The following is a 25,853-nucleotide window of genomic DNA, read 5'->3' as shown; positions in this document are numbered from 1 at the left end:
AATGCTAAAGGAACTTCTCTAAGTGGGAAACACAAGAGAAGAAAAGGACCTACAAAAACTAACCCAAAATGATTAAGAAAATGGTCATAAGAACATACATATCAATAACTACCTTAAACGTGAATGGATTAAATGTTCCAAACAAAAGACTCAAGCTAGCTGAATGGATACAAAAACGAGACCCATCTATATGTGGTGTACAAGAGACCCACTTCAGACCTAGGGAAACATACAGACTGAAAGTGAGGGGATGGAAAAAGATATTCCATGCAAATGGAAATCAAATAAAAGCTCAAGTAACAATACGCATATCAGATAAAATAGACGTTAAAATAAAGAATGTTACAAGAGACAAGAAAGAACACTGCATCAAGGGATCAATTCAAGAAGAAGGTATAACAAGTATAGATATATATGAACCCAACATAGGAGCACCACAATACATAAGGCAACTGCTAACAGCTATAAAAGAGGAAATCAACAGTGACACAGTAATAGTAGGAGACTTCAACACCTCACTTACACCACTGGACAGATCATCCAAACAGAAAATTAATAAGGAAACACAAGCTTTAAATGACACAGTAGACCAGATAGATTTAATTGATATTTATAGGACATTCCATCCAAAAACAGCAGATTACACTTTCTTCTCAAGTGCGCATGGAACATTCTCCAGGATAGATTACATCTTGGGTCACAAATCAAGCCTCAGTAAATTTAAGAAAACTGAAATCATATCAAGTACATTTTCTGACCACAACGCTATGAGATTAGAAATCAATTACAGGGAAAAGAATGTAAAAAACACAAACACATGGAGGCTAAACAATACATTACTAAATAACCAAGTGATCACTGAAGAAATCAAAGAGGAAATCAAAAAATACCTAGAGACAAATGACAGTGAAAACACGACAATCCAAAACCAATGGGATGCAGCAAAAGCAGTTCTAAGAGGGAAGTTTATAGCTATACAAGCCTACCTCAAGAAACAAGAAAAATCTCAAACAATCTAACCGTACACCTAAAGGAACTACAGAAAGAAGAACAAACAAAACCCAAAGTTAGCAGAAGGAAAGAAATTATAAAGATCAGAGCAGATATAAATGAAATAGAAACAAAGAAAACAGTAGCAAAGATCAATAAAACTAAAAGCTTGTTCTTTGAGAAGATAAACAAAATTGATAAACCATTAACCAGACTCATCAAGAAAAAAAGGGAGAGGACTCAAATCAATAAAATTAGAAATGAAAAAGGAGAAATTACAACAGACACCACATTAATACAAAGCATCCTAAGAGACTAGTACAAGCAACTCTATGCCAATAAAATGGACAACCTGGAAGAAATGGACGAATTCTTAGAAAGATATAACCTCCCAAGACTGAACCAGGAAGAAATAGAAAATATGAACAGACCGGTCACAAGTAATGTAATTGAAACTGTGATTAAAAATCTTCCTACAAAAAAAAGTCCAGAACCAGATGGCTTCATAGGTGAATTCTATCAAACATTTAAAGAAGAGCTAACACCCATCCTTCTCAAACTCTTCTAAAAAATTGCAGACGGGGGCTTCCCTGGTGGTGCATTTGAGAGTCCGCCTGTTGATGCAGGGGACACGGGTTCGTGCCCCAGTCCAGGAGGATCCCATATGCCACAGAGTGGCTGGGCCCATGAGCCATGGCCACTGAACCTGCACATCTGGAGCCTGTGCTCCACAAGGGAGAGGCCACAACAGTGAGAGGCCCATGTACTGAAAAAAAAAAAAAAAAAATTGCAGAGGAAGGAACACTCCCAAACGCATTCTATGAGGCCACCATCACCCTGTTACCAAAACCAGACAGATATACTACAAAAAGGAAAATTACAGACCAACATCACTGATGAATATAGATGCAAAAATCCTCAACAAAATACTAGCAAACAGAATCCAACAACACATTAAAAGGATCATACACCATGATCAACTGGGATTTATCCCAGGGATGCAAGGATTCTTCAATATACGCAAATCAGTCAATGTGATACACCATCATAAAAAATTGAAGATTAAAAACCATATGATCACTGTAATAGATGCAGAAAAAGCTTTTTACAAAATTCAACACCGATATATGATAAAAACTCTACAGAATTGGGCATAGAGGGAACCTACCTCAACATAATGATGGCCATATATGACAAACCCACAGCAAACACCATTCTCAATGGTGAAAAACTGAAAGCATTTCCTCTAAGATGAGGAACAAGACAAGTATGTCCACTCTCACCACAATTATTCAACATAGTTTTGGAAGTCCTAGCCATGGCAATCAGAGAAGAAAAAGAAATAAAAGGAATGCAAATTGGAAAAGAAGAAGTAAGACTGTCACTGTTTGCAGATGACATGATACTATACATAGAGAATCCTAAAGATGCCACCAGAAAACTACTAGAGCTAAGCAATGAATGTGGTAAAGTTGCAGGATACAAAATTAATGCACAGAAATATCTTGCATTCCTCTACACTGATGAAAAATCTGAAAGAGAAATTAAGAAAACTCTCCCATTTACCATTACAACAAAAAGAATAAAATACCTGGGAATAAACCTACCTAAGGAGACAAAAGACCTGTATTCAGAAAACTATAAGACACTGATGAAAGAAATTAAAGATACCAACAGATGGAGAGATATATCATGTTCTTGGATTGGAAGAATCAATATTGTTAAAATGACTATACTACCCAAAGCAATCTACAGATTCAAAGCAATCCCTATCAAATTACCAATGGCATTTTTTATGGAACTACAACAAAAAATCTTAACATTTATATGGAGACACAAAAGACCCCGAATAGACAAAGCAGTCTTGAGAGAAAAAACAGAGCTGGAGTAATCAGACTCCGTTACTTCAGACTATACTACAAAGCTACGATAATCAAGACAATATGGTAGTGGCACAAAAACAGAAACATAGATCAATGGAACAAATAGAAAGCCCAGAGATAAACCCACACACCTATAGTCAACTAATCTATGACAAAGGAGGCAAAGATATACAATGGAGAAAAGACAGTCTCTTCAATAAGTGGTGCTGGGAAAAATGGACAGCTACATGTAAAAGAATGAACTTAGAACACTCCCTAACACCATACACAAAAATAAACTCAAAATGGATTAGAGACCTAAATGTAAGCCTGGATACTATAAAACTCTTAGAGGAAAACATAGGAAGAACACTCTTTGACATAAATCACAGGAAGATCTTTTTTGATCCACCTTCTAGAGTAATGGAAATAAAAACAAAAATAAACAAATGGGACCTAATGAAACATAAAATCTTTTGCACAGCAAAGGAAACCATAAAAAAGATGAAAAGACAACCCTCAGAATGGGAGAAAATATTTGCAAACGAATCAACGGAATCAAGGATTAATCTCCAAAATATATAAAGAGCTCATGCAGCTCAATATTAAAAAAACAAACAACCCAATCCAATAATGGGCAGAAGACCTAAATAGACATTTCTCCAGAGAAGACATGGCCAAGAAGAAGATGGCCAAGATGCACATGAAAAGCTACTCAATATCACTAATTATTAGAGAAGTGCAAATCAAAGCTACAATGAGGTATCACCTCACACCAGTTAGAATGGGCATCATCAGAAAATCTTCAAGCAACAAATGCTGGAGAGGGTGTGGAGAAAAGGGAACCCTCTTGCACTGTTGGTGAGAATGTAAATTGATACAACCACTATGGGGACCAGTATGGAGGTTCCTTAAAAAACTAAAAATAGAATTACCATATGACCCAGCAATCCCACTACTGGGCATATACCCAGAGAAAACCATAATTCAAAAAGACACATGCACCCCAATGTTCATTGCAGCACTATCTACAATAGCCAGGTCATGGAAGGAACCTAAATACCCATCGACAGACGAATGGATAAAGATGTGGTACATATATACAATGGAATATTAGCCATAAAAAGGAATGAAATTGGGTCATTTGTAGAGACGTGGATGGATCTACAGACTTCACACATAGTGAAGTAAGTCAGAAAGAGAAAAACAAATATCGTATATTAGCGCATATATGTGGAACCTAGAAAAATGGTACAGATGGACTGGTTTGCAGGGCAGAAATAGAGACACAGATGTAGAGAACAAACGTATGGACACCATGGGGGGAAAGCGGCGGGGTAGTGGTGGTGGTGGTGTGATTTATTGAGAGATTGGGATGGACATGTATACACCGATGTGTATAAAATTAATGACTAATAAGAACCTGCTGTATTAAAAAATAAATAAAGTTAAATTCAAAAAAATATTTTTTACATCTGCCACAGAGCCAGTGTGACTTGGCAGACAGATCTTAAAAATAAGCAATGGACCAAACAATTGAATTTAGTAATTAATTTCATAGCCAACCCCCCCCCAAAAAATAAATAAAAATATAACTAGTCAACAGAAGTATCTTGATTTCATGCTTTCTCTGCCTTCTGAAAAATTAAATGACTTAATGGTAAATATCTTAGATTCATTTACAAAAGTTTTCTAATCTTTTTTCATTACTTAAAATGCAGTATCTATAAAACTCCATTTTATTGTGATTTTTAAAACACTGTTACATATCATTTTGATGTCATCAGGAAACAATGAAACATTTATTAAGATGCCCCACACTTTATATTTCTTAAAAAGTCAGATAAAGAAAGTGCATACAAAATAAGTTAATGTGTTATGAAGCCAATAAAAGAGCACAGAAGCAAGTGAGTGAAAGATTTAAAACAGCTTTGGTTTGGAACTGCAATCCCTAGGTGGTCTAATTCGAGCAGAACATTGCCGCAAGGCACAGGACCCCGGCATTGTTAGAAACAACTCAAGTCATCTGCCATTTTGTCAGATGGAGGAGCTTCCCTACCTCGTAGATGAAGCTCATCACTGCCTTGACAACGCTGGGTTCCACATCATTAGTTTCCATTTGATTCTGTAGCAACAAAATAAGAGAAAATTAATTATAGTAGATGCTGGAAACCAAATAGTGGAATTAAAATCCCAGCATTCTCATTTAATGGCCAAAAAACAAATTACACTATTACAGCAGAACAGCTTTTTTAACCTCCTGCGCTGGTTTCTGCATTTTGCGTGAATGTGGAGCTTATGCTCTGAAATAAGCAACTTTATTAAAAATGAATCCTGGAACATTGCTGTGGAGAGGTCAGTCAGCAATTCTGTCCAATATGTGAGCTCTTAGGAAGAAACCACATCTACATTTCCGGGAAAAACTACTCACCTCCCTCTATTTGCTTGGTAAAGTAACCTTTTTACTTCAACATCATCTCTTAGATGGACTCAAGCTGGTGAAACAGACTGGCAAACACTGGCACCATCAAAAGTTTATACATCTCATTCCAATTCCACTCTAAGGCTGATTAAAACAAGAAAGTATAACAGATCCCGTCTTAAATGGAGCTGATCCAAATTGCTGGCTCAGACTAAGGTCAAAATCAGAAAGGACTTGAAAGAGAAAGGCTGTAGGTATATAACATGCCCAAAGAACCTCTGTCGACAGAGAGAGATTCCATAACTATGGAACTGCCAAAGGACAACTCTCTCAAGAAAGTACTTTATGTAAACGGCTTCTTGTTTTCATTTCCCACCCTTTGTTCTCTAATAACACTTTACATTAAGAAATTGCACTATAAGCTTTATTAGCAATTTGAACACAAGAGTATGCTGAATGGCGAATAATATACTCAAAAAATGCTTTCAAGCCTTCCACTTTCTTTTCTAGTTTTATGTTTAATAGAAAATATAACACTTTCCAAATGACTGAAATCAGCAATATTTTCATTGCTCTTGTTACATATTATGTATGTATATATTGTTTGGTATATAGACAGGTAAATAGAAAGATGTGGCTTTCAGATGCTATAATGTAAAGTACTACATGATAGCCTGGGGAAAATATATTCAATTTCTATGTGGTCTCTTTTATTTTGTCATTTCCTATCATCTTTGTACTTCTCTTTTTATTTCTTCCATTTTTTCACGTTTCTGTTATAACCGTTTACCTCCCAGATATTTATTGATTTGTATACAACTTATATGGCTATGTTGTATGGTGGGGGCAGGTAATGAATCTACTGCTCTATGACTTCCTGAAGAGTTATTTCTACTGAAGATTAATTGTCTAGTATTTCCTTCTCTTTCTTTACCTTCAGTCATTTAATAAAAATATGCTTATTTTCTTTGCTTTGTGTAGTGCAGACAAGGAAAAACATAAGCATCACTTCATGTATTCCTTGTGATTATTGTATTAATTATTTATTTCATGAATGACCCTAAGATATATGTTTTAACGGAGCCCAAGACATGCATGATCTGACTAATCTCACATAAACACATATTCAAAGCCAGTTATTTTCAGGTTAGCTACAAATGTATTCATATTCATCCTCTTTTTGAGAGAACTTAAATTACCTTAACCAATTCTTCTTCATTATAATTAATGTAAAAAGATCCTAATAATCATGTGGTACTTCATGGATTGTAAAGTGCTTTGCTACACATTAATAGATTTTCATGAAATTCTGGAAATTGTGTGCACGTGTATGTATACATTACAGGTGAGGCAACTAAGGCATCATGAGAGAAAAAGACACATCCAAGTCCAGAAATGCAAAGTGATATAGAGCACAGCTGATAAACTAACCTACCTCTCCAGATTTCCAGTTCACAGTTAATTATGTTAAGATACTTTGAGTTTATTTGTTAACCATTGATGTTTGGAGGCTACAAAATAGTAGAAACAACAAAATTGAAATCACTCAAAACATCACTTTTACCTACCTCTAAAAATATGTGTATGTTAAGTTTTCTACACACAATTCTGAGGCAATAAAAAGAGCTTCAGATAAAATTTAAGGGTATAGCTTTAATTGGAAATAACCTAAGAATCTAATAGTAAGGGATTGGCAAATTAGGTAATGTTGTAATTGGTAAGCTGATGTACTCTGAAGACATTAAGTGTTATACTTTTGTATTCAGAAATATGTACAGTTTCATTTTCAATAGAGAAATAAAAATTAAACTATAATTATTCACTAGCCAGGTTGTTCAAGATAAAAAATTTTGATATGCAGAGTATTGGTATGTGAAAGAGGTCCACTGCTTTCATACACTTCTATTAAGTATAAAAATAGGGACACCTTCTCTGGAGAAAAATTTGTCAGTATCCACTAAAAGTAATTTGCTTTTAACACACTAATTCCTTTTCTGGGAATTTATCCTCTTGATCCACGCATATGAACAAAATAACATAGGTGCAAAGTGTTCACTGAAGCACTGTTTGTTATTGCAAAAACCTGGAAACAACCTAAATGCCCAATTGAAAGGGAAGTTGTTAAATAAATGCTAGTATATCATGAAATAAGTACTTCAGAGTTTTCAAATAACATGGAGAATGTTCACTTTGTATTATTTGATAGAAAAAGATTATAAACAGAATTTTTAATATCACCTAATATGTGTCTAAATATATCAAACATTTAATTGCCAACTGTGGTTCTGTAATAGGAAATCTATTCTCTTCTATATTGAAAATTTTCTAAGATGAATGTGTAATTACTTTTATAGTTTAAAAGTTTATTCAATTTACATTTAAAAATGACTAAAGGAAGTAGTATAGTCTTTTTAATAAAATTTTATATATTTAAGGTCTGCAACATGATAATTTGGTGTACATGTACATAGTGAAATGATTACTTATAGTGAAGCTAATTAGCATCTCATCTCCTCATAAAATTACCATTTCTGGTCTGTAATGAGAGCACCTTAAATCTACTCTCTTAGCAAATTTCCAGCATTAATACAATATTATTAAGTATAATCATCATGCTGTCCATTAGATCTCTAGACTTATTCATCCTACATAACCACAACTTTGTACCCTTTGACCAGACCTCCCCATTGCCTCTACTTCCTCTACCACTACAAACTACCATCTACTCTCTGTTTCTATGTACATGCTTCTTTTATATTCTACATATAAGTGAGACCCTGAAGTTTTTTTCTTTGTCTCTGGCTTATTTAACTTAGCATAATTTTGTATAAAATTTCTGCCAAAAATAATTAACAAGAATTTTTATATGCATTTTAAAAGCTACCAATAATCTACACTGGAATGCAGAATTCCTCTTTTGGAAAGGCCTGCTGAATGTTTAGGAAAATACTTAATGGGTTGATGGACATTTCTCTCTCTCTCTCTCTCTCTCTCTCTCTCTCTCTCCCCCTCTCTCTCCCCCCCCTCTCCCCCTCCCCCATCAACACTCCTTCCTCTTTTCTTTTGTGTAGTAAAAAATGGGGCTTTGAGAAGTGTGGATGTTCTCTGAGAATTCAAGACCTTGGAGTTTCCAAGATTGTAGCCAGTCAGGAGGAGAGGGAGATAAAGACGTGGTATTTGAGATAGGCATGGGCCCAACAATTTAATGATTGATTCATATTTTTGTAAAAAGATATCAAATAAGAAGTCTTTAGACTACTATGCTTCAGAGAGTAGTAGGCTTCAGATACTTCTTCAAACTACTGTGACCAAGGACTTCAGGAAATTGAAGTCTAATAATAAATTTTAAATACAGTCATTCAAAAAACAATCACTGATTATCTAATATGTGTGAATATTCTACCAGGCCACAAGCAGTATATGAAAGTTCCCTCTTCTCACAGACTTTATATTCTAGAGGGTTAAGAATAAATCCTATTTAAACAGATAACAAATGTTGGTTGCGACAGTGAAGTAAATGAGCAGGACATCACTAAGGGGAAAGCACTTTTAGATAGAATGGTCTGGGAATGTCTCTCAGAAGAGTGACTCATTGAGCTGGGCACTTGAGAATCTTAAGTGACAATCAGTGCAGCATTGTGGGAGAAAAACATTTCAGGTGGGATAACATCACATGCAAAGCCCCTGACACGGGAAAGAATATTTTGGATTATAGAGAATAAAATACCCATGTGTAATGATTTGGGGAGAAAGGAGAGCAAAATGAAATTGGGAAGTTAGGAGCCAGATAATACAGGACATATATAGTGGACATCTATCCATCTTGGCTACCCAAATTCTACTTTTCCTTTCTAATAGCACCCTGATTTTTTTTAACATCTTTATTGGAGTATAATTGCTTTACAATGCTGGGTTAGTTTCTGCTGTATAACAAAGTGAATCAGCTATACATATACATATATCCTCATATCTCATCCCTCTTGTGTCTCCCTCCTACCTGCCCTATCCCACCCCTACAGGTGGACACAAGCACTGAGCTGATCTCCCTGTAGAGAGTATGCAGCTGCTTCCCACTATCTGTTTTACATTTGGTAGTGTATATATGTCCATGCCACTCTCTAACTTCGTCCCAGCTTACCCTTCCCCCTCCCTGTGTCCTCAAGTCCATTCTCTACATCTGTGTCTTTGTTGCAGACCTGTCCCTAGGTTCTTCAGAACCATTTTCTTTTTTTTTTTCAGATTCCATATATATGTGTTAGAATACGGTATTTGTTCTTCGCTTTCTGACTTACTTCACTCTGTATGACAGTATCTAGGTGCATCCATCTCACTACAAATAACTAAGTTCTGTTTCTGTTTATGGATGAGTAATAATCCATTGTATATATGTGCCACATCTTCTTTATCCATTCATCTGTCGATGGACACTGAGGTTGCTTCTATGTCCTGGCTAATGTGAATAGAGCTGCAATGAATGTTGTGGTACATGTCTCTTTATGATTTATGTTTGTTGGGGGTATATGCCCAGTAGTGGGATTATGGGCTCATATGGTAGTTCTATTTTTAGTTTTTGAAGGAACCTTCATACTGTTCTCCATAGTGGCTGTATCAATTTACATTCCCAGCAACAGTGCAAGAGGGTTCCCTTTTCTCCACACCCTCTCCAGCATTTATTGTTTGTAGATATTTTGATGTTGGCCATTCTGACTGGTGTGAGGTGATACCTCATTGTAGTTTTTTTTGTTTTTGGAGGGTTTTTTTTGCGGTATGCAGGCCTCTCACTGCTGTGGCCTCTCCTGTTGCGGAGCACAGGGTCTGGACGCGCAAGCCAAGCGGCCATGGCTCACGGGCCCATCTGCTCCGCAGCATGTGGGATCTTCCCGGACTGGGGCACGAACCCGTGTCCCCTGCATCGGCAGGTGAACTCTCAACCACTGCTCCACCAGGGAAGCCCCCCAGCTTTCTTTTGATTTCCATTTGCATAGAATATCTTTTTCCATCCCCTCACTTTCCATCTGTATGTTTCCCTAGGTCTAAAGTGGGTCTCTTGTAGATAGCATATATACATGTCTTGTTTTTGTATCCATTGAGCCAGTCTGTGTCATTTGGTTGGAATATTTAATCCATTTGTATTTAATGTAGTTATTGATATGTATGTTCCTATTAGCATTTTCTTAATTGTTTTGGGTTTGTTATCGTAGGTCTTTTCCTTCTCTTGTGTTTCCTGCCTAGAGAAGTCCCTTTAGCGTTTGTTGTAATGCTGGTTTGGTAGTGCTGAATTCTCTTAGCTTTTGCTTGTCTGTAAAGGTTTTAATTTCTCTGTCGAATCTGAATGAGGTCCTTGCTGGGTAGAGTGATGTTGGTTGTAGGTTTTTCCATTTCATCACTTTAAATATGTCCTACCACTCCCTTCTGGCTTGCACACTTTCTGTTGAAAGTTCAGCTGTTAACCTTATTGGGATTCCCTTGCATGTTAGTTTTTGTTTTTCCCTTGCTGCGTTTACTATTTTTTCTTTGTATTTAATTTTTGATAGTTTGATTAATGTGTGTCTTGGTGTGTTTCTTCTTGGATTTATCCTGTATGGCATGCTCTGTGCTTCCTGGACTTGATTGACTCTTCCTTTCCATATTAGGGGAGTTTTCAATTATAATCTCTTCAAATATTTTCTCAGCCACTTTTGTTTTTCTCTTCTTCTTCTGGGGCCCCTATAATACAAACGTTGGTGAGTTTAATGTTGTCCCAGAAGTCTTTGAGACTGTAGTCAATTCTTTTCATTCTTTTTTCTTTATTCTGCTCTGCGGTAGTTATTTCCACCCTTTTATCTTCCTGGTCACTTATCTGTTTTTCTGCCTCGGTTATTTTGTTGATTCCTTCTAGAGAATTTTTACTTTCATTTAGTGTGTTGTTCATCATTGCTTGTTTGCTCTTTAGTTCTTCTAATTTCTTGTTAAACGTTTCTTGTATTTTCTCCATTCTATTTCCAAGATTTTGGATCATCTTTACTATCATTATTCTGAATTCGTTTTCAGGTAGACTGCCTATTTCCTCTTCATTTGTTAGGTCTGGTGGGTTTTTATCTTGCCCCTTCCTCTGCTGTGTGTTTTTCTGTCTTCTCATTTTGCTTATCTTACTGTGTTTGGGGTCTCCTTTTTGCAGGCTGCAGGCTCATAGTTCCCAGTGGCTAAGATTGGTTCAGTGGGATGTATAGGCTTCTGCATGGCGGGGACTGGTGCATGTGTTCTGGTGGATGAGGCTGGATCTTATCTTTCTGGTGGGCAGGACCATGTCCAGTGTGTGTTTTGGGGTGTCTGTGACCTTATTATGATTTTAGGCAGCCTCTCTGCTAATGGGTGGGGTTGTGTTCCTGTCTTGCAAGTTGTTTGGCATAGGGTGTCCAGCACTGTAGCTTGCTGGTCATTGAGTGGAGCTTGGTCTTAGCGTTGAGATGGAGATCTCTGGGAGAGCTTTCACCATTTGATGCTACGGTGTCTGGTGAACCAGTGTCCTGAACCTGGCTCTCCCATCTCAGAGGCACAGGCCTGACACCTGGCTGGAGCACCAAGACCCTGTCAGTGACATGGCTCAGAAGAAAAGGGAGAAAAAGAAAGAAAGAAAGAAAATATATAAATAAAATGAAATGAAGTAAATAAAGTTATTAAAGTAAAATATTTTTTAAAATTATTAAGAATAAAAAGTTTTAAAAAAAGAAAGAAAGAAGAGAGCAACCAAACCAAAAAACCTATCTACCAATGAAAACAAACACTAAAAACTATACTAAAAAAACCCACCAAAAAATGGACAGACAGAATTCTAGGACAAATGGTAGAAACAAAGCTATACAGACAAAATCACACAAAGAAACATACACATACACACTCACAAAAAGAGAAAAAGGAAAAAAAATATATATATATATAAAAGGAAGAGAGCAACCAAATCAATAAACAAATCTACCAATGATAATAAGCTCTAAATACTAAGCTAAGATAAACATAAAACTGGAAACAAATTAGATGCAGAAAGCAAACCCCAAGTCTGCCATTGCTCCCAAAATCCACTGCCTCAATTGTGGGATGATTCATTGTCTATTCAGTTATTCCACAGATCCAAGGTACATCAGGTTGATTGTAGAGATTTAGTCTGCTGTTCCTGAGGCTGCTGGGAGAGATTTCCCTTTCTCTTCTTTGTTTGCACATCTCCTGGGGTTCAGCTTTGGACTTGGCCCCAGCCCTGCATGTAGGTCACCTGAGGGTGTCTGTTCCCTGCTCCGACAGGACAGGGTTAAAGGTACAGCTGATTAGGGGGCTCTGGCTCAGTCAGGCCGGGGGGAGGGAGGGGTACAGAATGCGGGGCTAGCCTGTGGCAGCAGAGGACAGTGTGACGTTCCAACAGCCTGAGGCGTGTTGTGCATTCTCCCAGGGAAGTTGTCCCTGGATCACGGGACCCTGGCAGTGGCGGGCTACACAGTCTCCTGGGAGGGGAGGTGTGGATAGTGACCTGTACTTGCACACAGGCTTCTTGGTGGCTGAAGCTGCAGCCTTATCATATCATGCCTGTCTCTGTTGTCTCTGCTGATAGTCATGGCTCACACCCACTTCTGGAGCTCGTTTATGTGGTGCTCTGAATCCCCTCTCCTTGCACACCCCAAAACAATGGTCTTTTGCCTCTTAGGCAGGTCCAGACTTTTTCCCAGACTCCCTCCCAGCTTGCTGTGGTGCACTAGCCCCCTTCAGCCTATGTTCACACAGCCAACCCCAGTCTTCTCCCTGGGATCTGACCTACGAAGCCCAAGCCTCAGCTCTCAGCCCCAACCTGCCCTGGAAGGTGAGCTAATAAGCCTCTCAGGCTGGTGAGTCCTGGTCTGCACTGATCCTCTGTGTGGGAATCTCTCCGCTTTGCCCTCTGCACCCCTGATGCTGCGTTGTCATCCGTGATTCTGAAGCTTCCCTGCCGCCCACCCCATGTCTCCATCAGTGAGCGTGTTTCTTCTTTTCCTCCTTCACAGCTCCCCCCAAGAGGTGCAGGTCCCTTCCCTATTCTTTTGTCTCTGTTTTTCCTTTTGCCCTACCCAGGTACGTGGGGAGTTTCTTGCCTTTTGGGAAGTCCTAGATCTTCTGCCAGTGTTCATTAGGTGTACTGTAGGAGTTGTTCCGCATGTAGATTTATTTTTGATGTATTTGTGGGGGGGAAGGTGATCTCCACGTCTAACCCCTCTACCATCTTGAAGGCCTCCCCCACCGATCTTCTGTGTAAAAGCTTAGAGGTGATGATAAATCAGGGGTCCACTCTATCAGTGAAAAGTGGGAAACCTTAGGAGACTTTTCATCACCATGGTACATCAAACATGAGCACATGAACAAAGTTCAGAAAATTAGGTTTTTTTCTCAAAGCATTTTAAGCTCATTTTGGTTGTTTATAGTCATTTCCCTAAATGATAAGGAGTATCAATTTTATTCAAAATGTTTTATGAGTCTTCCATTTCTAGGAGAATGGCACTGCAAAACAATTAGTAAGTATGAAGAACAACTATAACACACATTTTTAGGATTGTAATAAAACAAAGGATTCTCTAAGATTCAGAAGGGTTTTAAAAAGAAAGTGTAAAAGCACAATTAAATGAAACCAGAACAATTTTCTGTTGAGCAATAAGTGAGCCTGCAAGGTAAGGAAACTTCAATGCTTAACAGCTATGTAAGTGTGGCAATTGTGTCACTATAGTCCCACTACCTGTTAGGACTCTTATATTAGACACATGTTCTTAGAGTGCCTCAATAATAAACCCAGTATCCAATGAGAAACAATTACAAATCCTCCCTGAAGAAAAACATTCACAATGTAGACCCTTGATATTTCTACACGTTCAACTAAATTTGAGCCAAAAAGAAAAATAGCAAACACAAAGGGAAAAACAACACAAAGGGGCTTCAGCATGAGAAAATCAGATTAATAGCTAAAAATATTTCAGATTTTGGAAAATACTCAGATGGTACATACAATAATTATGTAGGAAATATTTTAAGAAATAAGTAGAAAATTTTTAAGTGAGTAAGGAACAAGGAACTGTCAGAAACGATCAGGTAGATTTGAAAATAGAACTTATAGAAATGTAAACTAAATCATTGAAATAAAATTCTCAGAAGATTAAACAGTAGATCCAACACAACTGTAAAGAGTATTAGTAAACTGGAAGATAGGGTTGAACACGTAATACAGATATACACGAAGACCATGGTTAGACAGATTTTCTGTCAAAGCCATGCTGGCCTTGCATTCTGTTTACTGCTCTTCATCTACCCCCAGTTTTCCCTACCTCAACCTCCACCCCTTTATGATGTAAAAAGAATATATTAAAAGGTGTTTTCTATTTTATTTTTAGATGCTTATAGATTTCTGAGATTGGAGCTTTCTTCCTGTTGCAATGGCTCCTGTTCCCCTATTGGAATAGTCCCTTGCCCTTTCTTGCAATAGTTTTTTTTTAATGAAAATTTCTCCTTACTAAGTCCTGATTTGTTTTCTGTTTACACTCTATATTATACCTATATCCCTGATCTTGCCTCTAAGCTTCAAACCTGTATGTCTCCAGCTGTTTACTGCACACAGCTACTTAAATGATTTGGAGGCAACTTGAATTCAACTTGAAAACCCAGTCTGATGCTCTTGCCGCTTAAATTTGTTTCTTAGGTAATTTAATAACACTAACTTTCTTCCAGTGAAACAAGTTAGAAACCAGGGGGTGGTCCTACCAGATGTGCACACTCCTGTCACCCATACATGCAATCTATCCCCAAATTGTATTGATATTTCACTTAAATAGAACTTGAATCCTTCTTCATATTAACTGTCACCTTCTGGCTCATGATACCATTACCCCTTAATCTGGACTACTTAAGTGGGCTCCTCCTAATATTTTCATTTTAATCATTTCATCCCTGGCCTAAAACCCTCTAATGAGTCAGTCACATTGCTCACAGAGTAAAGAATCAATGTATTAATAAGAACAAGATTTGGCATAATCTGGCTACTATTATTCTTTCCTGTCTCATCTTGTACACCCTCCTTGTCTGACGTCATTTTAGTTGTTTCAAATGGGCGCTGCCTACTGACTCAGGGGCTTCACTTAAGTTTTTGCCTCTATTGAGAATGTTTGTGTTCCCTTCTTTTCATCTAAGTAATTCCTCCTCAACCATCAGATCTCAGTTCAAGTGTAATTTTCTTAGGGAATTCTTCTTTCATTTCAGACTAGATGAGGTTAACTGTTATGATCTTTGATAGCAAATAAATTATACATTTCTGTCATAATTCTTATAATCTTATTTTTAATATATGATTAATATTAATGTCATCCATCTCCAAAAAACCAATATCATCATTAACTATAACCTCCATGAGAGCAAGATGTTTGTAATCTACTTTATTTTACTCCTGGTATCTATCACATTGCTTGGAACATAATAGATTTTCAGTGAATGGGTTGGTTAAATGAAGAAAGGAATGAGTAGATAAAATCAAAGGAATAAAGAAAAGTTACTAAAGTTGGCTATTTAAGAAAAGCAACTCTTTTATAAATGGATAACAGAAAATGAAAAAATGTCCAGTGTAAATTAAAGGATCAGTACCAAGAGAAAATGAAAAATATTCATTTCCTTTGTAACAAAAAATTACTCTTAAAAGTAAATGTATGGAGGGTTTACTCTCACAATATACTGAGACAATATTTTATTCATATACAGGGATGTAGTTTGCATTCTTTCAAAATCCTGGAGAAGTATGGTGTCACTGCAATAGTTATTTATTAATGTGGCTAATTATTCTAATGTACTTTTGATATTATTGAAGAATACCATCATGTCATTTTTGCCCTTGAGATATGGCTAAATATGTTAATTCCAGGGCATACATAATACAACATTACTGGAGTTTTATAGCATAAAAACTACAATTATAGCATAGTATTAAAAATCTGCATAATACAAAGCATCAAAATAAAAATACCTTGAGCATAACATACCAAATATATTTTTAATAGGATGATCTCAGAGAACAGAAACATCTGAAATTAAATATGTATTTAATTTCAAAAACTCTATTAAAATAATACATTATAATATATATATATAAATATATATATATATATAAAACAGAGTTTTTAGGAGCTGGACCACACAGTTCGCGGGCCTCTCACTGTTGTGGCCTCTCCTGTTGCGGAGCACAGGCTCCGGACGTGCAGGCTCAGCGGCCATGGCTCACAGGCCTAGCCACTCCGCAGCATGTGGGATCTTCCCGGACCGGGGCACGAACCCATGTCCCCTGCATTGGCAGGCGGACTCTCAACCACTGCTACACCAGGGAAGCCCCTAAAATTGTATTTCAAGTGTGGAGTTACAAAGTGGGAGTGCCTATTATTATAACCGAAGAACATTTAAAAATCCGATGTAGTAATTGGAATTTAAAAATAATGGAATATTCTATGCATCTATCATAATATTTATTTAAAGTGTTCAAATAAATTATTTAACTAAAATATAACCCAATATGAATATCCTTCCTTTTTAGATTAACAGGAGCTTTAATTACTAGTATTCTTTAATTTGAAGCATTTATAGTGCCCTTGATAAAGAGTTTCATAAAGGCCAATCAGAATGATTTTTGTTTTTTACACATTATTTCTGGGTCTGTATTACTTTTGTAAATATATTATTTTAATCTTTACATCTTTACTTTGTCTATTTTTTTAAGCTTGAAACTCTTGGTGTTAAACCAAATTACAAATTTATTGTAAAAGAATATATTTTTTAATTTTATTTTAAAATTAATGTACAGTAATATTGAGGTTTTGTAGCAGGGTTTATAGTGCTATGCAGTTTTTTTTTAACATCTTTATTGGAGTATAATTGCTTTACCATGGTGTGTTAGTTTCTGCTTTATAACAAAGTGAATCAGCTATACATATAGGTATATCTGTAGCCAACCTGAAATGGTTTGATTTCCTTCTTTATCAAATAAAAAGGAACATAATAAAGAATCATTTTAATGCTAGAAGACAAATGCTTGTTCCAGTGTTCTTTTCTTTTCAGTTGCTGTGATTGCAACTAGACATAGCTATGGGGGTGTTTTAGATAATCCAGTAAAGGTACAAATGGCACTCCAGCACACAATCTGCATGCCTTGTGTTTCTCGCTGTAACCTCATAGCCTTGTTTATTCTTAGTTCTCTCAATTCATGTTCCCTCATCTAAGCTGTGATTCTTGAATTGCAGGACCTGCAGTTGAGGTTTGCATCTGTGTTGATGTCTGTGTTGAATTGATGTCTGCGTCAAAGCACAAAATTAATCTTATTCTTTCCTCTTATTGATAGTTTCCTTACACTTAGGTTATACAAGATAAATGATATCTGAGATTTACAAGTGCTTCATTTACTAGCAACTAAATCTGAAAGCTGAGATCAGTGTTCAACGTTTTAGATTGCTGCTTGACTAAAATATTTGAACCTCTAGGGTTTCAAAAACTGGTTGTAAATCTTGCCAAGAGTGGGTTACACTATTTAAGTTCTTAACTGTATTAGTTCTTTGTGGAACATAAAAGTGCAAAGGCAAGCACAATTTTTTAATTAAAAAGTCTGCTGGACATTTTCAAACCTTCAAAAAGGTTCATGTCAGCTTTTGTTCTATAAATGTGCAAGCCTATTTTTTCCCCTTTGGTGGCAGCTCTTCCTTTACCTGTAATTCAGCACATAATTTCAGAAGCATCTGGGATTCTGTAAATCTATATGAAGAATCATGTGTGTAAAAAGATGTCTATGTGAGTATATTCTGATGGATGGATATTATGGAGAGGTGTTTTTGTTTATGCTTTTTTTTTTTTTGATTTGTCATAAGTTTGTCCTATACATCATTATGGATAAACAGATATAAATGGAATACGCATATGAATACCATCAAAACTCTTTTCTATACCAAGTCTTAAACACATTATTAATATACCACTATGTCTGATGGGGAGAAAAGGGAATTTAAATTCATGTAGTCCATGTGTTATCACATAAAGAAATTCCTTTTAATCCAATAACCAGCTCCTATTTTCATGTTAGGTTGATTTTAGACCGACTGTTCACCTTTTTGGAAGTTCCAATAGTAACTAAACTATGTTCAACATTTTCAGTTGTGTGGTTGACTTGTGGAAATCTCTCCATTTTTTTTCCTGTGCTCAATATTTTCATCACACAGTGAAAGCCAGTATATCACCAAATAAGTAAAAAACAGAACATTGACAGAACCCTGAAAGGTCCTTCATGCAAAATCCTGATCACTGTATACTCCTACATTTTCCAAAATGTAGTTGCTATCTTGACTGTTAGGATAATCACTTTCTTGCTTCCCATTATTAGTTATGCCATATAAGCATGACTCCCTAAACAGTACAAATCAATTTTTCCTTTTTGAAAAAGTTTTATATAACATATATATCATGTGCTCTTTATTTATGTCTCATTCACTCATCATTATATTTGTAAGACTTATCAAGCCTTGGGTTTGAAACCAGATATAGGTAGTCCTCTAATTTGCTTTCACCACGCTGACTCCCATGTTAGTCCTTAGTTTTGTGTATACTTACTCGTTGAACTACAATTTATATGTAAAATGCACAAAACTAATGTGTTCAGTTTGATAAAATCATAAGTTTTAACACGTCTGAGTAACAACCACCCTAAAACAAGATATATACCAGAAAATATGCTTGTGTTCTTTACCAGTCAATGCCCTACCTTCAGGAAATTACCACATTTGCACTTCTATGTTCATAGCTTAATTTTGTCAGTTCTTGTACTTAATTTATATAGAAAGAAACAATATGTATTCTTTTATGTCTCACTTCTTTGGCTCAACATAATGTTCTTGAGCTTCATCAGTGTTATTTTTTAATTCATTTTTATTGGAGTATAGTTGATTTACAATATCCCATTTTTGTGGGATGATTTGCCTTTTCCCACTTCATTTTGAAGTGTTTACACAAAGATGCCATTAGTAAATGCTTTTATTGCTTTCTTATTGATTTGTAGGAGTTATTTGTATGCTCTAGATGTGAGTCTTTTGTCAGATATATGTTGAGATAATTTTTTACCATTTGTTTTATATATATATATATATCTGACAGTATATATCACATATATAATTTCCTAGGTGGTGTCTTTTGATGAACAGAAATGTTTAATTTTGATGAAGTCCAAATTTATTATTATGTTTTTTTTTGTTTTTGTTTTTTTGTTTTTGCGGTACATGGGCCTCTCACTGTTGTGGCCTCTCCCGTTGCAGAGCACAGGCTCTGGACGCACAGGCTCAGTGGCCATGGCTCATGGGCCCAGCCGCTCCACGGCATGTGGGATCTTCCCGGACCGGGGCACGAACCTGTGTCCCCTGCATCGGCAGGCGGACTCTCAACCACTCCGCCACCAGGGAAGCCCATATTATTATGTTTTAATTGTATGTTTAATGAGTGATTTTTATCTTAGTTTAAAAATTATTTGCCTACTCTACATGATTTTTTCTATGCTTTATATTAAAGGCTTTATAAACATAGATCTTACATTTTAGTACTTTGATTTATCACAAATTAATTTTTGCAAATAATGTGAAATAGGGGTTAAGATTATTTTTGTCCCATATGGATATCCAGTTTTTCAGCATGTTTTGTTAAAAAGTTTTTCCTTTAATTATAAAATTGTCTTGATACATAGAACAAAAATTATTCATTCATATATGGGCTGGTCTGTTTCGGAACAATACTTAGTTGCATTGATGTTCATCTATCTTTATGACAATGTCAATCTCGTTGTATTACTGTAGATTTATAGTAAGTTTAGAAATCAGGTAAATCCTACTTTATCCATTCCTAAGAGTGTTTTGACTATTCTAAAACCTTCACATTTCCAGATAAATTTTAATCAACTTGAAGTTGGTCAATTTCCAGACAAAATTTCCAACAGACACACATAGAAGCCTGTGGTGTTTAGTTGTTGGTTTTTTTTTGGTTTGTTTCTTTGTTTTTCTTTTGTTTATGTGTTCTTTATTTTTTTAGTTTTTATTGGCGTATAGTTGATTTACAATGTTGTGTTAGTTTCAGGTGTACAGCAAAGTGAATCGGTTATACATATACATATATCTACTCTATTTTTTCTTTATTCTTTTCCCATATAGGCCATTACAGAGTACTGAGTAGAGTTCCCTGTGCTATACAGCAGGTTCTTTTTAGTTATCTATTATATATATATATATATATATATATATATATATATGTATATATATATCAGTAGTAGTTTGTATATGTCAATCCCAACCTCCCAATTTATTCCCCCCACCCCGACCCACTGGTAACCATAAGTTTGTTTTCCCACTTCTGTTTTGTAAATAAATTCGTTTGTACTTTTTTTTTTTTTTTTTTAGATTCCACATATAAGCGATATCATATATTTTCTTTCTGTGTCTCGCTTACTTCTCTCAGTATGACAATTCCTCGGTCCATCCATGTTCCTGCAAATGGCATTATTTTGTTCTTTTTTACGGCTGAGTTGATGAACATTCTTCCAGGTCTGGTCTCTTGTAAATAATGCTGCAATGAACATTGGGGTGCATGCATCTTATTGAATTATGGTTTTCTCTGGGTATATGCCCAGGAGTGGTATTGCTGGGTCATGTCCACTCTTGCCACTATTATTCAACATAGTTTTGGAAGTCCTAGCCTTGGCAATCAGAGAAGAAAAAGAAATAAAAGGAATCCCAATTGGAAAAGAAGTAAAACTGTCCCTGTTTGCAGATGACTTGGTACTATACATAGAGAATCCCAAAGACACTACTAGATAACTACTAGAGCTCATCAATGAATTTGGTAAAGTTGCAGGATACAAAACTAATACACAGAAATCTCTTGAATTCCTGTACACTGACAATGAAAGACTAGAAAGAGAAATTAAGCAAACAACCCCGTTTACCATCACAACAAAAAGCATAAAGTACCTAGGAATAAACCTACCTAAGGAGACAAAAGACCTGTATGCAGAAAACTATAAGACACTTTGAAAGAAATCAAAGATGGTACAGACAGATGGAGAGATATACCATGTTCTTGAATTGTAAGAATCAACATTGTGAAAATGTTTATACTACCCAAAGCAATCTACAGATTCAAGGCAATACCTATCAAATTACCATTGGCATTTTTCACAAATTAGAACAAAAAATTAGAACAAAAAATTGTACAACTTGTATGGAGATGCAAAAGACCCCAAATAGCCAAAACAATCTTTAGAAAGAAAAACGGAGCTGGAGGAATCAGGCTCTCTGACGTCAGACTATACTACAAAGCTACAGTCATCAAAACAGTATGGTACTGGCACAGAAACAGAAATATAGATCAATGGAACAGGATGAAAGCCCAGAGATAAAGCCACCACCTGTGGTCACCTAATCTCTGACAAAGAAGGCAAGAATTTATAATGGAGAAAAGAGAGTCTCTTCAATAAGTGGTGCTGGGAAAACAGACAGCTACATGTAAAAGAATGAAATTAGAACACTCCCTAACACCATACACAAAAATAAACTCAAAATGGATTAAAGACCTAAATGTAAGGGTGGAAACTATAAAACTCTTAGAGGAAAACATAGAACACTCTTTGACATAAATTGCAGCAAGATCTTTTTCGATCCACCTCCTAGAGTAATGAAAATAAAAAGTAACAAATGGGATTTAATTAAACTTAAAAGCTTTTGCACAGCAAAGGAAACCCTCAGAACCAAACAAAACAAAAGACAGCCCTCAAAATGGGAGAAAATAGTCACAAATGAAGCAACCGACAAGGGATTAATCTCCAAAATATACAAACACCTCATGCAGCTCAATATCAAAAAAATAAATAACCCAATTAAAAAATTGGGTGGAAGCTCTAAATAGACATTTCTCCAATGAACAATGAGATGGCCAAAAAGAACATGAAAAGATGCTCAGCATCACTAATTATTAGAGAAATGCAAATCAAAACTACAATGAGGTATCACCTCACACTGGCCATCAGAATGGCCATCATCAAAAAATCTATATACAATAAGTGCTGGAGAACATGTGTAGAAAACAGAACCCTCTTATACTGTTGGTGGGAATGTAAACTGATACAGCCACAATGGAGACCAGTATGAAGGTTCCTTAAAAAAGTAAAAATAGAACTGCCTGTTGGTATTTTGATTGGAGTTCATTGAGTCAGAAATGAAATCTTTAAGATTCTGGGTCAGTGCACTCAGATATCTTTTTATTTAAATTAAAAAAATTTTTTTTCATTGAGATAATTGTCCTGTAACATTATATTAATTTCAGGTAGGCAACGTTATGACTTAACATCTGTATATATTGCAAAATAATCACCACAATAAGTCTAGTTAACATCTGTCACTATTCATAGTTACACATATTGTTTTTATGATGAGGAATTTTAAGATCTACTCTCCTAGCAACTTAAAAAATATACTTTAAAATATTTTAAATGCTCTATTATTTTTTTAATAGTTACCCTAACATAAATATTCTATCAATATATTTCCCTGCTTTTTGCAATTTACCCATGGCTTTTTAACATAATTATGAAAATAGTATGCTACCTGTTTGTGCTTATAAATATGTATATATTTATAATGCATAGACAACATAGAATATATTACTACTTCCTAGAATTTGAATTTGTGAATTTATCAGCATAAAAACTAAAATTGAAAGAAAGTCTTCTGGTAAAAACAAAATTTGCTAACTTAATAATTCTGATATTTTTACTTGTAATACTTTTTAAATACATAATTTAACATTCTGATATTTTTATATTGAGGAAATAGGAAAAGGGAATTGTGATAGGCTGAAAAATACATAAGAAATTTTAGACAATTTTAAAAAGCACATTATGAATACTTTCTATAACTTTTATTCCAGATAGCCTTTTATGTATATACATATGGATCGTGCTCACTTGTTTTAATAGCATCATGCTCACATTTTTAAAAAATGGGATAAAATTTTGCTATATTCATTCCTGTAATCTGTATTTGTTTCAAAATATAAAATAGTAATCATTCAAAAGCTTTAATAAAAGGCTTTTAAACTAAGTAATATGTGTAATGTGCATAGTGTTTATTCCACCTTCCTCTATTAGATGTGAATAATTCATTTTTAGCCTTAAATATGAGCACAGGAAGAGTTTTTGAAATAAATGAAATCAAAATTAGTAATTGGGATCATCACCCTCATAGATCTTGAAGCTCTAATAATTAGTTGACTGCTGCCACCTGGTTTCATAATTCCAAAGGCAATGACACTGATAACAGTAGCAAATTTTTCAGAACTTTAATTAATTACTGAGTCTGATTGACAGAATGAGGAAAGAGTATTGTCTATACTGGCTTTTGTTTCAAGGCAAAAAGCCAGCGATCCTAGGCCTAAACAGGAGAGGAAGTAAAGATAAATGAGGTAAAATGATTTTAATTAGGCTGTGGATATATTTTGCTTCTAATAAATTCTGTCAAAAAAAACCCCAACACTCTTTAATTAGTGAAAATGCAAGCAGAGTGAGGAACCTCTACTGATTCTCAGAGACTTCAAAAAACTATTCAGGATAGTATCTCTCTCTCTCTCTGTTCCTCATAAGTTCATGTCTATATTGATATAATATCTACCACTATGATATAATATCTACACCTTTTGATTAAACAGGCTGCTTGAAGCAGATTTGGGAGGTAAAAAGTGGTGGAAGTGAGAAGATTAGAAAGAAAAACAAAATTCCCGTTTTAAATTTTATGTTTTTAGTAATAATGAGGTATTTTATTCAAACTAATCCTGAAGGGTAGATTATTATTGTTGAAATTTTTATAGAGGCTGTGTATTTAATGTTGTCTTGGTGCCTTATGGGTAAGATACTTTTTAAGGGCTTTAATGATTCCCTTAATATCTGATTCCTTTGCAACAAAGCAAACCTTAATTAAGGAAAGATAGATTCTCTTTCTGATTTTTTCTCAAACTCTCAATAATCCCTAGGTCCAGGAGGACATGGCCTTTCCTCAGTGCATGTACACAAAGAAAGAGACATCAAGCTTTCTAGTATCTCTTCTCATAAGGGCACTAAACCCATCAAAAAGGACCCAACTTCATGACCTCAGCTAAACCTAATTATCTCCCAAAGGCTTCATCTCCAAATACCATCACATTATGGTTTAGGGTTTCAGCTTATGAATTTTGAGGGACACAATTCAATACATAGCACTATGACTCTATTTCATGAGCATGCATTTATTTTATAATTGAATCACCAATAGTATATATTGAAAATATTATATTTACTAAAGTTACTTAGAGATATGTCTGCATAGCCAATGGATTACTACTGCTGCCAAATTACTACTATAATGTGGCAGTGCAAATAGAACAACCTCTTCCAGTTCTGGCAAAAATCAAATTAATATTTTAGTATCATGGTGGATATTCCATCTCTGCATTAGTGGGTATAAACAAGGGTTCACACCATTCTTAAATGTATTCTTCATGACAGCCACAACATTTCTCTGATTCTTACTGTCTACTAATTTAGATATATCTAAATTAAATTTTTTATGGCAGCGTACCTCATCAAGATAATTTAGCAGAATTATCCTGAGCTTCTCAGGATACATCTGTCAGGGAGTAAAATAATGAAGATGGAGCAGAGAAAGAAGTCGAACTGCATGGCAGATACAACAGAGACCTCAGGAAATTCCTCTAGAGCTTCAGATCTGGAATGTCCTTTTAGAGTTTTCCCAAATTGAGGAAGGAATCTCAGCCTGTGGGGGAGATCCTACACTGACCAGCTGTGGGATGCAAGCTTCCTCTAGGGAGGGAACATAACTTTAAAGAAACCATTTCTCTTCATTGGAGGCCAGTTCCTGGAGAGTAATTCAGCTGTGAGTTTTCAGCAACCAACACTTGGCAGTAGGTGGGAGAATGAGTGACTACACTTGCAGGAGGTAATGACTGTTGAACCACAGCATCCACTACAGATTCCCTCTCAGACTGCCATCTAAGTTTTCTAACGATGCTGCAATATTGAACCCTGTTTTATATTCCGGCAAAACCAGCTTTTCCTTGGAGAGAAACTGGCTTTTGCTTGGATTGGAAATTATTTTAACAGAAGAAAGTGATCTTAAACCAACTTCTCTTGCTTAGAGACAGAATTTTACTACCAAAAAAAGAGCTCTGTATTTGGAGCTAGAAAACTAGTCTAAGTTCTATTGCTTATTTTTTGACAAGGGTGTTGATCTGCAGATATAATGATTATTATTTGCCAATACTATTGAAGGATAAGGAAATAAATTTTTTAAAATCCAGACCTGATAAGATAAAAGTGTAAGGTAGCTGACCCTACGGGCAACCAACCAAGTAAACAAACAAATGAAATGCAAATTCAAGAGTTCTCCTATATAACAAAAATAACAAATCCTAAAAACAAATGAACAGAAAGGATCTATTCGGAATAGAAGCAAAATCATACAATATCTAGGGAAAGCTAAAAAGAAATATGTAAG

This window comes from Lipotes vexillifer, unplaced genomic scaffold, assembly GCF_000442215.2.
Source record: "Lipotes vexillifer unplaced genomic scaffold, Lipotes_vexillifer_v1.1 scaffold80, whole genome shotgun sequence".
In the NCBI taxonomy this organism is placed as follows: domain Eukaryota; kingdom Metazoa; phylum Chordata; class Mammalia; order Artiodactyla; family Lipotidae; genus Lipotes; species Lipotes vexillifer.
This window is presented reverse-complemented; position numbering follows the sequence as displayed.